Raw genomic sequence first — 15,383 nt, 5'->3', positions numbered from 1 at the left:
CTTTGAGGGGCCCTGTGCCAGTGGCAATGCGAACGAGTGGGCCCCCCCCCTGCTTGCTCAGGATCACAGCACTTGCAACTTTTAAATAATTACCTTTCCCTGCAACACCGCCGTGACGTAGTCCGCATTTCCTGGGCCCACGAAAAACTTGAGCCGGCCCTACTCCCCCCACAACTTTTGCCAAATGACCCCCAATTCCCTATGCCCAACTATTATTATAAAGTTAATTAAGATTGACAAGCTTCAGAAACAAGAATGGATGTTTTTGGCATTAAAATGGGCACTGTAGGTGTTTTCCTGGCCTCCACTCACTGCCGACTATGCTTCCCCATTGACTTGCATTGGGTTTCGTGTTTCGGTCGATCCCCGACTTTTAGCGATAATCGGCCGACTGCACTCGACTCGACTCTGGACAAAATCGGGTTTCCCAAAACCCTACTCGATCTTAAAAAAATGAAAGTCGCTCAACCCTACTCATCATCAGTCTGCAATATGATTTCAGTATATGATGAGTTAGTCCACCTTGCTAATATGTGAGTTCTTGCTGCTGGTAAGCTCTGGGGTACGGAGTTGCTTCCCCCGCACCGTTAGTTGGTGCGGGGGCTCGAGCAATCTCTGCGTGGATATTTTGCTTAGGGTTTTCTATTGACCGCACAGCTCCCTTCCTATTTTCTGCTATCTAGTGTTAGCGGGCCTCATTTGCTAAATCTATTTCATCTCTGCGTTTGTGCTTTCCCCTTAACTCACCGTTAATATTTGCGGGGGGCTTTTCTATATCTTTGGGGTCATTTCTCTGAGGCAAGTAAGGACTTTACTTTCCCTCTAGGAATAGGTAGTTTCTCAGGCCGTGAAGAGACGTCTAGGATTTTCAGGTAACGTTCCATGGCTGCCTATAGTTGTTTGCGGATAGGATCAGGTTGCGGTCAATCCAGATACCATTTCCACAGAGCTGGTCGTCGGTTTAGTTACTTAGCTAGTCAAACTTGCGATTCTTGCCACTAGGATCATAACACCCCCCACCACATTACCACACACAATCCCGCCCCCCACATTACCACACACAATCCCACCCCCCCACCACATTACCACACATAATCCTGCCCCCACCACATTACCACACACAATCCCACCCCCCACATTACCACACACAATCCTGCCCCCACCACATTACCACACACAATCCCGCTCCCCCACCACATTACCACACACAATCCCACCCCCGCACCACATTACCACACACAATCCTGCCCCCCCACCACATTACCACACACAATCCCGCCCCCCCACCACATTACCACACACAATCCCGCCCCCCACCACATTACCACAGACAATCCCACCCCCCCACCACATTATCACACACAATCTCGCCCCCCGCATTACCGCACACAATCACGCCCCCCACCACATTATCACACACAACCCTGCCTTCACATTACCACACACAATCCCGCCCCCCACATTACCACACACAATCCTGCCCCCACCAAATTACCACACACAATCTTGCTCCCCCACCACATTACCACACACAATCCCGCCCCCGCACCACATTACCACACACAATCCTGCCCCCCCACCACTTTACCACACACAATCCCGCCCCCCACTACATTACCTCACATAATCCTGCCCCCCCACCCCATTACCACACACAATCCCGCCCCCCCACCCCATTACCACACACAATCCCGCCCCCCCACCCCATTACCACACACAATCCCACCTCCACCCCATTACCACACACAATCCCGCCCCCCCACCACATTACCACACACAATCCCGCCCTCCCACCACATTACCACACACAATCCCGCCCCCCACCACATTACCACACACAATCCCGCCCCCCCACCACTTTACCACACACAATCCCGCCCCCTTACCACTTTACCACACACAATCCCGCCCCCTACCACATTACCACACACAATCCCGCCCCCCACCACATTACCATACACAATCCCCCCACCACATTACCACACACAAGCCCGCCCCCCACCACATTACCACAGATAATCCCGCCCCCACCACATTACCACACATAATCCTGCCCCCACCACATTACCACACATAATCCCGCCCCCACATTACCACACATAATCCCGCCCCCACCACATTACCACACATAATCCCGCCCCCCACAACATTACCACACACAATCCCGCCCTCCCACCACATTACCACACACAATCCCGCCCCCCCACCACATTACCACACAATCCCGCCCCCCCACCACTTTACCACACACAATCCCGCCCCCTTACCACTTTACCACACACATTCCCGCCCCCACCACATTACCACACACAATCCCGCCCCCCACCACATTATCACACACAATCCTCCCACCACATTACCACACACAATCCCGCCCCCCACCACATTACCACAGATAATCCCGCCCCCCACCACATTACCACACATAATCCTGCCCCCCCACCCCATTACCACACACAATCCCGCCCCCCCACCCCATTACCACACACAATACCGCCCCCCCACCCCATTACCACACACAATCCCGCCCCCCCACCCCATTACCACACACAATCCCGCCCCCCCACCCCATTACCACACACAATCCCGCCCCCCCACCCCATTACCACACACAATCCCACCCCCACCCCATTACCACACACAATCCCGCCCCCACCACATTACCACACATAATCCCGCCCCCACCACATTACCACACACAATCCCGCCCCCCCCACCACATTACCACACACAATCCCACCCTCCCACCACATTACCACACACAATCCCACCCCCCACCACATTACCACACACAATCCCGCCCCCCCACCACTTTACCACCCACAATCCCACCCCCTTACCACTTTACCACACACAATCCCGCCCCCCACCACATTACCACACAGAATCCTGCCCCCCACCACATTACCACACACAATCCCCCCACCACATTACCACACACAATCCCGCCCCCCACCACATTACCACAGATAATCCCGCCCCCCACCACATTACCACACATAATCCTGCCCCCACCACATTACCACACATAATCCCACCCCCCACCACATTACCACACATAATCCTGCCCCCACCACATTACCACACAAAATCCCGCCCCCACATTACCACACATAATCCCGCCCCCACCACATTACCACACATAATCCCGCCCCCCACAACATTACCACACACAATCCCGCCCCCGTCATATTACCACACATAATCCCGCCCCCCACATTACCACACAAGGCTCCGTCCCCACACATTACCACACGAGGCTCCATCCCCACACATTACCACAGGAGGCTCCGTCCCCCCACATTACCACATGAGGCTCCGTACCCATACATTACCACACGAGGCTCCGTCCTCACACATTACCACACGAGTGTTGTGAACTCTATTTTTGGGCTCCCTCTAGTGGTCACAAGCGGTACTGTGTAGTGTTGTTTTTCTGCAGGTTGCAGCATCAGCTGGTTCGTTATCCTTGGTTGGTTTCCTATTTAGCCCACCTGGATACTCAGTTCCTTGCCTGCTATCAATGTATTCAGTGCTCTTCAGATTCCTTGTGTCTACCTTGCTCCCAGTCTCTCCAAGACAAGCTAAGTTTTTGTTTGATCATTTTTTGATTATCAGCGTTCATTATGTTTTTAGTCCAGCTCGCTAAAATGTGATTTCCTCGCTTGCTGGTTGCTCTAGGGGACTGAGTTTCTCCCCCCACACCGTTAGTTGGTGTGGGGGTTCTTGAAATCTCAGAGTGGATATTTTGTAAGGGTTTTTTACTACCGCATAGATTCCCTTTTCTATTTTCTGCTATCTAGTATTAGTGAGCCTCATTTGCTGAATCTGCTTTCACCCCTGTGTATGTGCCTTCCTCTTACCTCACCGTTATTATTTGTTGGGGGCTTCTATATCTTTGGGGATTATTTCTCTGGAGGCAAGAGAGGTCTTTCTTTCTCTCTAGGGGTAGTTAGTTCCTCAGGCTGGCTCGAGACGTCTAGGATTTTTAGGCACGTTCACCGGCTACTTCTAGTGTGTTTGGATAGGTTCAGATTTGCGGTCAGTCCAGTTTGCCACCTCCCTAGAGCTTGTCCTATGTTTGTTACTTAGCTGGAGTAATTTGTGATCCTCAACCACTAAGGAGCATAACAGTATAGCAGGCCAAAAAGTGTTTAATGCATCGCAGAAGTGGGATAAAAAGAAGACCTGAGTAAATTTTTTTTTTTTTCTCCCTTCCGCTTTTCCTTTGCTGCAGTCTGTTTAGCTTCTTTCATCCCCTTGAACTCTGGGTGGTTTTGAGCTCAGCTGCAGACATGAATGTTCAGACTCTGACTTCTAGTGTGGATCATCTTACTGCACGGGTGCAAAGTATTCAGGATTTTGTTATTCATAGCCCTATGTCAGAACCAAAGATACCCATTCCTGAGTTGTTTTCTGGAGATAGATCTAGGTTTCTAAATTTTAAGAATAATTGTAAGTTATTTCTATCTCTGAGACCTCGTTCCTCTGGTGATTCCGCTCAGCAAGTTAAAATTGTTATCTCCTTGTTGCGTGGCGACCCTCAAGATTGGGCTTTCTCTCTGGCGCCAGGAGATCCTGCATTGTTTAATGTAGATGCATTTTTTCTGGCTCTTGGACTGCTTTATGAGGAGCCTAATCTTGAGAATCAGGCAGAAAAAGCGTTGCTGGCTATCTCTCAAGGTCAGGATGAAGCAGAGGTGTATTGTCAAAAATTTCGGAAATGGTCGGTGCTTACTCAATGGAATGAGTGTGCCCTGGCTGCAAATTTCACAGCAGGTCTTTCTGAGGCCGTTAAGAATGTTATGGTGGGTTTTCCCACCCCTACAAGTCTGAGTGATTCTATGGCTTTAGCCATTCAGGTTGATCGGCATTTGCGGGAGCGCAAATCTGCTCATCCTTTGGCTGTATTTTCTGGACAGAGACCGGAGTCTATGCAATGTGACCGAACTCTGACCAGAATTGAGCGACAAAGTCATAGACGTCAAAATGGGTTGTGCTTTTACTGTGGTGATTCTACTCATGTTATCTCAGCATGCTCTAAACGCTTAAAAAAATCGCTAAACCTGTCACCATTGGTACTATACAGCCTAAATTTATTTTGTCTGTTACTTTGATTTGTTCTTTGTCGTCCTACCCGGTTATGGCTTTTGTGGATTCGGGTGCTGCCCTGAATCTGATGGATTTGTCGTTTGCCAGGCGCTGTGGTTTTGTCCTGGAGCCTTTGGAATTTCCTATTCCTCTGAGGGGAATTGATGCTACGCCATTGGCTGAGAATAAGCCTCAGTATTGGACGCAAATGACCATGTGCATGACTCCCGTACATCAGGAGGTGATTCGCTTTCTTGTTCTGCATAATTTGCATGATGTTGTCGTTTTGGGTCTGCCATGGCTGCAAGCTCATAATCCAGTTTTAGATTGGAAAGCTATGTCTGTGTCGAGTTGGGGTTGTCAGGGAATTCATGGCGATACTCCGTTGGTGTCTATTGCTTCTTCCACTCCTTCTGAGGTCCCTGAGTTTTTGTCTGACTTCCAGGATGTATTTGATGAGCCCAGGTCCAGTGCCCTGCCCCCTCATAGGGATTGTGACTGTGCTATAAATTTAATTCCTGGTAGTAAATTCCCTAAGGGACGACTTTTTAATTTGTCTATACCAGAGCATGCCGCGATGCGGAGTTATATAAAGGAGTCTTTGGAGAAGGGACATATTCGCCCATCCTCTTCCCCTCTTGGTGCAGGATTTTTTTTTGTGGCCAAGAAGGACGGTTCTTTGAGACCTTGTATAGATTATCGTCTTCTGAATAAAATTACAGTCAAATTTCAGTATCCTTTGCCACTATTGTCTGATTTGTTTGCTCGGATTAAGGGTGCCAGTTGGTTCACCAAGATAGATCTCCGTGGTGCGTATAACCTTGTGCGCATTAAGCAGGGAGATGAATGGAAAACAGCATTTAATACGCCCGAAGGCCATTTTGAGTACTTGGTGATGCCTTTTGGACTCTCTAATGCTCCTTCTGTGTTTCAGTCCTTCATGCATGACATCTTCCGAGAATATCTGGATAAATTTATGATTGTTTATCTGGATGACATTTTGGTCTTTTCTGATGATTGGGAGTCCCATGTGAAGCAGGTCAGGATGGTGTTTCAGGTCCTGCGTGCTAATGCTTTATTTGTGAAGGGCTCAAAATGCCTCTTCGGAGTACAGAAGGTCTCCTTTTTGGGTTTTATTTTTTCTCCTTCTACTGTGGAGATGGACCCAGTCAAGGTCCAGGCTATTCATGACTGGACTCAGCCCACGTCTGTTAAGAGTCTTCAGAAGTTCTTGGGTTTTGCTAATTTTTACCGTCGTTTCATCGCTAATTTTTCTAGCTTGGTTTAACCGTTGAAGGGTTCTGATGTGACTAATTGGTCTCCTGCGGCCGTGGAGGCCTTTCGGGAGCTGAAGCACCGGTTTTCTTCAGCTCCAGTCTTATGTCAGCCAGATGTCTCTCTCCCCTTCCAGGTCGAGGTTGATGCTTCTGAGATTGGAGCAGGGGCTGTTTTGTCGCAGAGAAGCTCTGATGGCTCTGTGATGAAGCCATGTGCTTTCTTTTCAAGAAAGTTTTCACCTGCCGAGCGGAATTATGATGTTGGTAATCGGGAGTTGTTGGCTATGAAGTGGGCATTTGAGGAGTGGCGACATTGGCTCGAGGGAGCTAAACATCGTGTGGTGGTCTTGACGGATCACAAAAATCTGATTTACCTTGAATCTGCCAAGCGCCTGAATCCTAGACAGGCTCGTTGGTCGTTGTTTTTCTCCCGTTTCAACTTCGTGGTCTCATACCTGCCCGGTTCTAAGAACGTGAAAGCTGATGCACTTTCTAGGAGTTTTGTGCCTGACTCTCCGGGAGTTTCTGAGCCGGCTGGTATTCTCGGAGAGGGAGTTATTTTGTCTGCCATTTCCCCAGATTTGCGACGAGTGCTGCAGAAATTTCAGGCGGATAGACCTGACCGTTGTCCACCAGAGAGACTGTTTGTCCCGGATAGATGGACCAGCAGAGTTATTTCCGAGGTTCATTCTTCGGTGTTGGTGGGTCATCCTGGAATTTTTGGTACCAGAGATTTGGTGGCTAGGTCCTTCTGGTGGCCTTCCTTGTCGCGGGATGTGCGTTCCTTTGTGCAGTCTTGTGGGATTTGTGCTCGGGCTAAGCCTTGCTGTTCTCGTGCCAGCGGTTTGCTTTTGCCTTTGCCTGTTCCGAAAAGGCCTTGGACGCACATTTCCATGGATTTTATTTCGGATCTTCCAGAATCTCAGAAAATGTCTGTCATCTGGGTGGTGTGTGATCGTTTTTCCAAGATGGTCCATTTGGTGCCCTTGCCTAAGTTGCCTTCTTCCTCCGATTTGGTTCCTCTATTTTTTCAGAATGTGGTTCGCTTGCACGGCATTCCTGAAAATATTGTGTCTGATAGAGGATCCCAGTTTGTGTCCAGGTTTTGGCGGACATTTTGTGCTAAGATGGGCATTGATTTGTCTTTTTCGTCGGCCTTCCATCCTCAGACTAATGGCCAAACTGAGCGAACTAATCAGACGTTGGAAACTTATTTGAGATGTTTTGTTTCTGCTGATCAGGATGATTGGGTGACTTTTTTGCCTTTGGCTGAGTTTGCCCTTAATAATCGGGCTAGTTCTGCTTCTTTGGTTTCGCCTTTTTTCTGCAATTCTGGTTTCCATCCTCGTTTTTCCTTGGGTCAGGTTGAGCCTTCTGACTGTCCAGGGGTGGATTCTGTGGTGGATAGGTTGCAGCAGATTTGGAACCATGTGATGGACAATTTGAGGTTGTCACAGGAGAAGGCTCAGCGCTTTGCCAACCGCCGCCGCGGTGTGGGTCCCCGACTTCGTGTTGGGGATTTGGTGTGGCTGTCTTCTCGGTATGTTCCTATGAAGGTCTCCTCTCCTAAATTCAAGCCTCGCTTCATCGGTCCTTATAAGATCTTGGAAATCCTTAACCCGGTGTCTTTTCGTTTGGATCTCCCAGCATCGTTTGCCATTCATAATGTGTTCCATAGGTCTTTGTTGCGGAGGTATGTGGTACCTGTGGTTCCTTCTGTTGAGCCTCCTGCTCCGGTGCTGGTCGAGGGCGAATTGGAGTACGTGGTGGAGAAGATTTTGGATTCTCGTATCTCTAGACGGAGGCTGCAGTATTTGGTTAAGTGGAAGGGCTATGGTCAGGAGGATAATTCCTGGGTTGTCGCCTCTGATGTTCATGCGGCCGATTTGGTTCGTGCCTTCCACGCGGCTCATCCTGATCGCCCTGGGGGTCTTGATGAGGGTTCGGTGACCCCTCCTCAAGGGGGGGTACTGTTGTGAACTCTATTTTTGGGCTCCCTCTAGTGGTTACAAGCGGTACTGTGTAGTGTTGTTTTTCTGCAGGTTGCAGCATCAGCTGGTTCGTTATCCTTGGTTGGTTTCCTATTTAGCCCACCTGGATACTCAGTTCCTTGCCTGCTATCAATGTATTCAGTGCTCTTCAGATTCCTTGTGTCTACCTTGCTCCCAGTCTCTCCAAGACAAGCTAAGTTTTTCTTTGATCATTTTTTGATTATCAGCGTTCATTATGTTTTTAGTCCAGCTCGCTAAAATGTGATTTCCTCGCTTGCTGGTTGCTCTAGGGGACTGAGTTTCTCCCCTCACACCGTTAGTTGGTGTGGGGGTTCTTGAAATCTCAGATTGGATATTTTGTAAGGGTTTTTTACTACCGCATAGATTCCCTTTTCTATTTTCTGCTATCTAGTATTAGTGGGCCTCATTTGCTGAATCTGCTTTCACCCCTGTGTATGTGCCTTCCTCTTACCTCACCGTTATTATTTGTTGGGGGCTTCTATATCTTTGGGGATTATTTCTCTGGAGGCAAGAGAGGTCTTTCTTTCTCTCTAGGGGTAGTGTTATGGTTCTCAATGGCAAGAGAACATAGCCCAGCAAACATAAGAACTAGATCTTGGAAGGATGGAAACTAAACTGACCATGAACTAAACCTGCCGCACAACTAACAGTAGCCGGGTAGCGTAGCCTGCGTTTTATCCCTAGACGCCCAGCGCCGGCCGGAGGACTAACTAATCCTGGCAGAGGAAAATATAGTCCTGGCTCACCTCTAGAGAAATTTCCCCGAAAGGCAGACAGAGGCCCCCACAAATATTGGCGGTGATTTTAGATGAAATGACAAACGTAGTATGAAAATAGGTTTAGCAAAATTGAGGTCCGCTTACTAGATAGCAGGAAGACAGAAAGGGCACTTTCATGGTCAGCTGAAAACCCTATCAAAATACCATCCTGAAATTACTTTAAGACTCTAGTATTAACTCATAACATCAGAGTGGCAATTTCAGATCACAAGAGCTTTCCAGACACAGAAACGAAACTACAGCTGTGAACTGGAACAAAATGCAAAAACAAACAAGGACTAAGTCCAACTTAGCTGGGAGTTGTCTAGCAGCAGGAACATGCACAGAAAGGCTTCTGATTACAATGTTGACCGGCATGGAAGTGACAGAGGAGCAAGGCAAAATAGCGACTCCCACATCCTGATGGAAACAGGTGAACAGAGAGGATGATGCACACCAGTTCAATTCCACCAGTGGCCACCGGGGGAGCCCAAAATCCAATTTCACAACAGTACCCCCCCCTCAAGGAGGGGGCACCGAACCCTCACCAGAACCACCAGGGCGATCAGGATGAGCCCTATGAAAGGCACGGACCAAATCGGAGGCATGAACATCAGAGGCAGTCACCCAAGAATTATCCTCTTGACCGTATCCCTTCCATTTGACCAGATACTGGAGTTTCCGTCTGGAAACACGGGAGTCCAAGATTTTTTCCACAACGTACTCCAACTCGCCCTCAACCAACACCAGAGCAGGAGGCTCAACGGAAGGCACAACCGGTACCTCATACCTGCGCAATAATGACCGATGAAAAACATTATGAATAGAAAAAGATGCAGGGAGGTCCAAACGGAAGGACACAGGGTTAAGAATCTCCAATATCTTGTACGGGCCGATGAACCGAGGCTTAAACTTGGGAGAAGAAACCCTCATAGGGACAAAACGAGAAGACAACCACACCAAGTCCCCAACACAAAGCCGAGGACCAACCCGACGCCGGCGGTTGGCAAAAAGCTGAGTCTTCTCCTGGGACAACTTCAAATTGTCCACTACCTGCCCCCAAATCTGATGCAACCTCTCCACCACAGCATTCACTCCAGGACAATCCGAAGATTCCACCTGACCAGAAGAAAATCGAGGATGAAACCCCGAATTACAGAAAAAGGGAGACACCAAGGTGGCAGAACTGGCCCGATTATTGAGGGCAAACTCCGCTAAAGGCAAAAAAGCAACCCAATCATCCTGATCTGCAGACACAAAACACCTCAAATATGTCTCCAAGGTCTGATTCGTCCGCTCGGTCTGGCCATTAGTCTGAGGATGGAAAGCAGACGAGAAAGACAAATCTATGCCCATCCTAGCACAGAATGCTCGCCAAAATCTAGACACGAATTGGGTACCTCTGTCAGAAACGATATTCTCCGGAATACCATGCAAACGGACCACATTTTGAAAAAACAGAGGAACCAACTCGGAAGAAGAAGGCAACTTAGGCAGGGGAACCAAATGGACCATCTTAGAGAAACGGTCACACACCACCCAGATGACAGACATCTTCTGAGAAACAGGAAGATCCGAAATAAAATCCATCGAGATGTGCGTCCAGGGCCTCTTCGGGATAGGCAAGGGCAACAACAATCCACTAGCCCGAGAACAACAAGGCTTGGCCCGAGCACAAACGTCACAAGACTGCACGAAGCCTCGCACATCTCGAGACAGGGAAGGCCACCAGAAGGACCTTGCCACCAAATCCCTGGTACCAAAGATACCAGGATGACCTGCCAACGCAGAAGAATGAACCTCAGAAATGACTTTACTGGTCCAATCATCAGGAACAAACAGTCTACCAGGTGGGCAACGATCAGGTCTATCCGCCTGAAACTCCTGCAAGGCCCGCCGCAGGTCTGGAGAAACGGCAGACAATATCACTCCATCCTTAAGGATACCTGTAGGTTCAGAATTACCAGGGGAGTCAGGCTCAAAACTCCTAGAAAGGGCATCCGCCTTAACATTCTTAGAACCCGGCAGGTAGGACACCACAAAATTAAACCGAGAGAAAAACAACGACCAGCGCGCCTGTCTAGGATTCAGGCGTCTGGCGGACTCAAGATAAATTAGATTTTTGTGGTCAGTCAATACCACCACCTGATGTCTAGCCCCCTCAAGCCAATGACGCCACTCCTCAAAAGCCCACTTCATGGCCAAAAGCTCCCGATTCCCAACATCATAATTCCGCTCGGCGGGCGAAAATTTACGCGAGAAAAAAGCACAAGGTCTCATCACGGAGCAATCGGAACTTCTCTGCGACAAAACCGCCCCAGCTCCGATTTCAGAAGCGTCGACCTCAACCTGAAAAGGAAGAGCAACATCAGGCTGACGCAACACAGGGGCGGAAGAAAAGCGGCGCTTAAGCTCCCGAAAGGCCTCCACAGCAGCAGGGGACCAATCAGCAACATCAGCACCCTTCTTAGTCAAATCAGTCAATGGTTTAACAACATCAGAAAAACCAGCAATAAATCGACGATAAAAGTTAGCAAAGCCCAAAAATTTCTGAAGACTCTTAAGAGAAGAGGGTTGCGTCCAATCACAAATAGCCTGAACCTTGACAGGATCCATCTCGATGGAAGAGGGGGAAAAAATATATCCCAAAAAGGAAATCTTTTGAACCCCAAAAACGCACTTAGAACCCTTCACACACAAGGAATTAGACCGCAAAACCTGAAAAACCCTCCTGACCTGCTGGACATGAGAGTCCCAGTCATCCGAAAAAATCAAAATATCATCCAGATACACAATCATAAATTTATCCAAATAATCACGGAAAATGTCATGCATAAAGGACTGAAAGACTGAAGGGGCATTTGAAAGACCAAAAGGCATCACCAAATACTCAAAGTGGCCCTCGGGCGTATTAAATGCGGTTTTCCACTCATCCCCCTGCTTAATTCGCACCAAATTATACGCCCCACGAAGATCTATCTTAGAGAACCACTTGGCCCCCTTTATGCGAGCAAACAAATCAGTCAGCAGTGGCAACGGATATTGATATTTAACCGTGATTTTATTCAAAAGCCGATAATCAATGCACGGCCTCAAAGAGCCATCTTTCTTAGCCACAAAGAAAAAAACGGCTCCTAAGGGAGATGACGAAGGACGAATATGTCCCTTTTCCAAGGACTCCTTTATATATTCTCGCATAGCAGCATGTTCAGGCACAGACAGATTAAATAAACGACCCTTAGGGTATTTACTACCCGGAATCAAATCTATGGCACAATCGCACTCCCGGTGCGGAGGTAATGAACCAAGCTTAGGTTCTTCAAAAACGTCACGATATTCAGTCAAGAATTCAGGAATCTCAGAGGGAATAGATGATGAAATGGAAACCACAGGTACATCCCCATGCGTCCCCTTACATCCCCAGCTTAACACAGACATAGCTTTCCAGTCAAGGACTGGGTTATGAGATTGCAGCCATGGCAATCCAAGCACCAACACATCATGTAGGTTATACAGCACAAGAAAGCGAATAATCTCCTGGTGATCCGGATTAATCCGCATAGTTACTTGTGTCCAGTATTGTGGTTTATTGCTAGCCAATGGGGTGGAGTCAATCCCCTTCAGGGGTATAGGAGTTTCAAGAGGCTCCAAATCATACCCACAGCGTTTGGCAAAGGACCAATCCATAAGACTCAAAGCGGCGCCAGAGTCGACATAGGCATCCGCGGTAATAGATGATAAAGAACAAATCAGGGTCACAGATAGAATAAACTTAGACTGTAAAGTGCCAATTGAAACAGACTTATCAAGCTTCTTAGTACGCTTAGAGCATGCTGATATAACATGAGTTGAATCACCACAATAGAAGCACAACCCATTTTTTCGTCTAAAATTCTGCCGTTCACTTCTGGACAGAATTCTATCACATTGCATATTCTCTGGCGTCTTCTCAGTAGACACCGCCAAATGGTGCACAGGTTTGCGCTCCCGCAGACGCCTATCGATCTGGATAGCCATTGTCATGGACTCATTCAGACCCGCAGGCACAGGGAACCCCACCATAACATCCTTAATGGCATCAGAGAGACCCTCTCTGAAATTCGCCGCCAGGGCGCACTCATTCCACTGAGTAAGCACAGCCCATTTACGGAATTTCTGGCAGTATATTTCAGCTTCGTCTTGCCCCTGAGATAGGGACATCAAGGCCTTTTCCGCCTGAAGTTCTAACTGAGGTTCCTCATAAAGCAACCCCAAGGCCAGAAAAAACGCATCCACATTGAGCAACGCAGGATCCCCTGGAGCCAATGCAAAAGCCCAATCCTGAGGGTCGCCCCGGAGCAAAGAAATCACAATCCTGACCTGCTGAGCAGGATCTCCAGCAGAGCGAGATTTCAGGGACAAAAACAACTTGCAATTATTTTTGAAATTTTGAAAGCAAGATCTATTCCCCGAGAAAAATTCAGGCAAAGGAATTCTAGGTTCAGATATAGGAACATGAACAACAAAATCTTGTAAGTTTTGAACTTTCGTGGTGAGATTATTCAAACCTGCAGCTAAACTCTGAATATCCATTTTAAACAGGTGAACACAGAGCCATTCCAGGATTAGAAGGAGAGAAAGAGAGAAAGGCTGCAATATAGGCAGACTTGCAAGAGATTCAATTACAAGCACACTCAGAACTGAGAAAAAAAAAAAAAAAAATCTTCAGCAGACTTCTCTTTTCTCTCCTTTCTCTGTCAATTAATTTAACCCTTTGAGGCCGGTCAAACTGTTATGGTTCTCAATGGCAAGAGAACATCGCCCAGCAAACATAAGAACTAGCTCTTGGAAGGATGGAAACTAAACTGACCATGAACTAAACCTGCCGCACAACTAACAGTAGCCGGGTAGCGTAGCCTGCGTTTTATCCCTAGACGCCCAGCGCCGGCCGGAGGACTAACTAATCCTGGCAGAGGAAAATATAGTCCTGGCTCACCTCTAGAGAAATTTCCCCGAAAGGCAGACAGAGGCCCCCACAAATATTGGCGGTGATTTTAGATGAAATGACAAACGTAGTATGAAAATAGGTTTAGCAAAATTGAGGTCCGCTTACTAGATAGCAGGAAGACAGAAAGGGCACTTTCATGGTCAGCTGAAAACCCTATCAAAATACCATCCTGAAATTACTTTAAGACTCTAGTATTAACTCATAACATCAGAGTGGCAATTTCAGATCACAAGAGCTTTCCAGACACAGAAACGAAACTACAGCTGTGAACTGGAACAAAATGCAAAAACAAACAAGGACTAAGTCCAACTTAGCTGGGAGTTGTCTAGCAGCAGGAACATGCACAGAAAAGCTTCTGATTACAATGTTGACCGGCATGGAAGTGACAGAGGAGCAAGGCAAAATAGCGACTCCCACATCCTGATGGAAACAGGTGAACAGAGAGGATGATGCACACCAGTTCAATTCCACCAGTGGCCACCGGGGGAGCCCAAAATCCAATTTCACAACAGGGTAGTTAGTTCCTCAGGCTGGCTCGAGACGTCTAGGATTTTTAGGCACGTTCACCGGCTACTTCTAGTGTGTTTGGATAGGTTCAGATTTGCGGTCAGTCCAGTTTGCCACCTCCCTAGAGCTTGTCCTATGTTTGTTACTTAGCTGGAGTAATTTGTGATCCTCAACCACTAAGGATCATAACAACGAGGCTCTGTCCCCACATATTACCATACGAGGCTCCGTCCTCACACATTACCACACGAGGCTCTGTCCTCACACATTACCACACGAGGCTCCGCCCTCACACATTACCACACGAGGCTCTGTCCCCACATATTACCATACGAGGCTCCGTCCCTCCACATTACCACACGAGGCTCCGTCCCTCCACATTACCACACGAGGCTCCGTCCCCACACATTACCACATGAGGCTGTGTCCCCACACATTACCACACGAGGCTTTGTCCCCACACATTACCACACGAATCCAGTTTGCTTTTGATTTTACACTGTGAATAAAATGTATTAGTATTATTCTGATTTGTAATTATTATTATTGTTATTAACTTAATTTTAAGTTAATTTACCACCTGCATAAGCGCTATTGAATGTTGTCAGTATTTACTTTGGTTTAATCACTAGCAGCATTAATTAGATAGCAATGAGCATACCGAGCGTTAGCTGGCTGGAAACAGCTAGTGTTTAATACATTAGAGTAGAGTAGGGACAGGCCAAAAGAGTCTGCCTTGTCATGGTGGAGG

Source organism: Ranitomeya variabilis, chromosome 4 (assembly GCF_051348905.1).
Source record: "Ranitomeya variabilis isolate aRanVar5 chromosome 4, aRanVar5.hap1, whole genome shotgun sequence".
Lineage (NCBI taxonomy): Eukaryota > Metazoa > Chordata > Amphibia > Anura > Dendrobatidae > Ranitomeya > Ranitomeya variabilis.
This window is presented reverse-complemented; position numbering follows the sequence as displayed.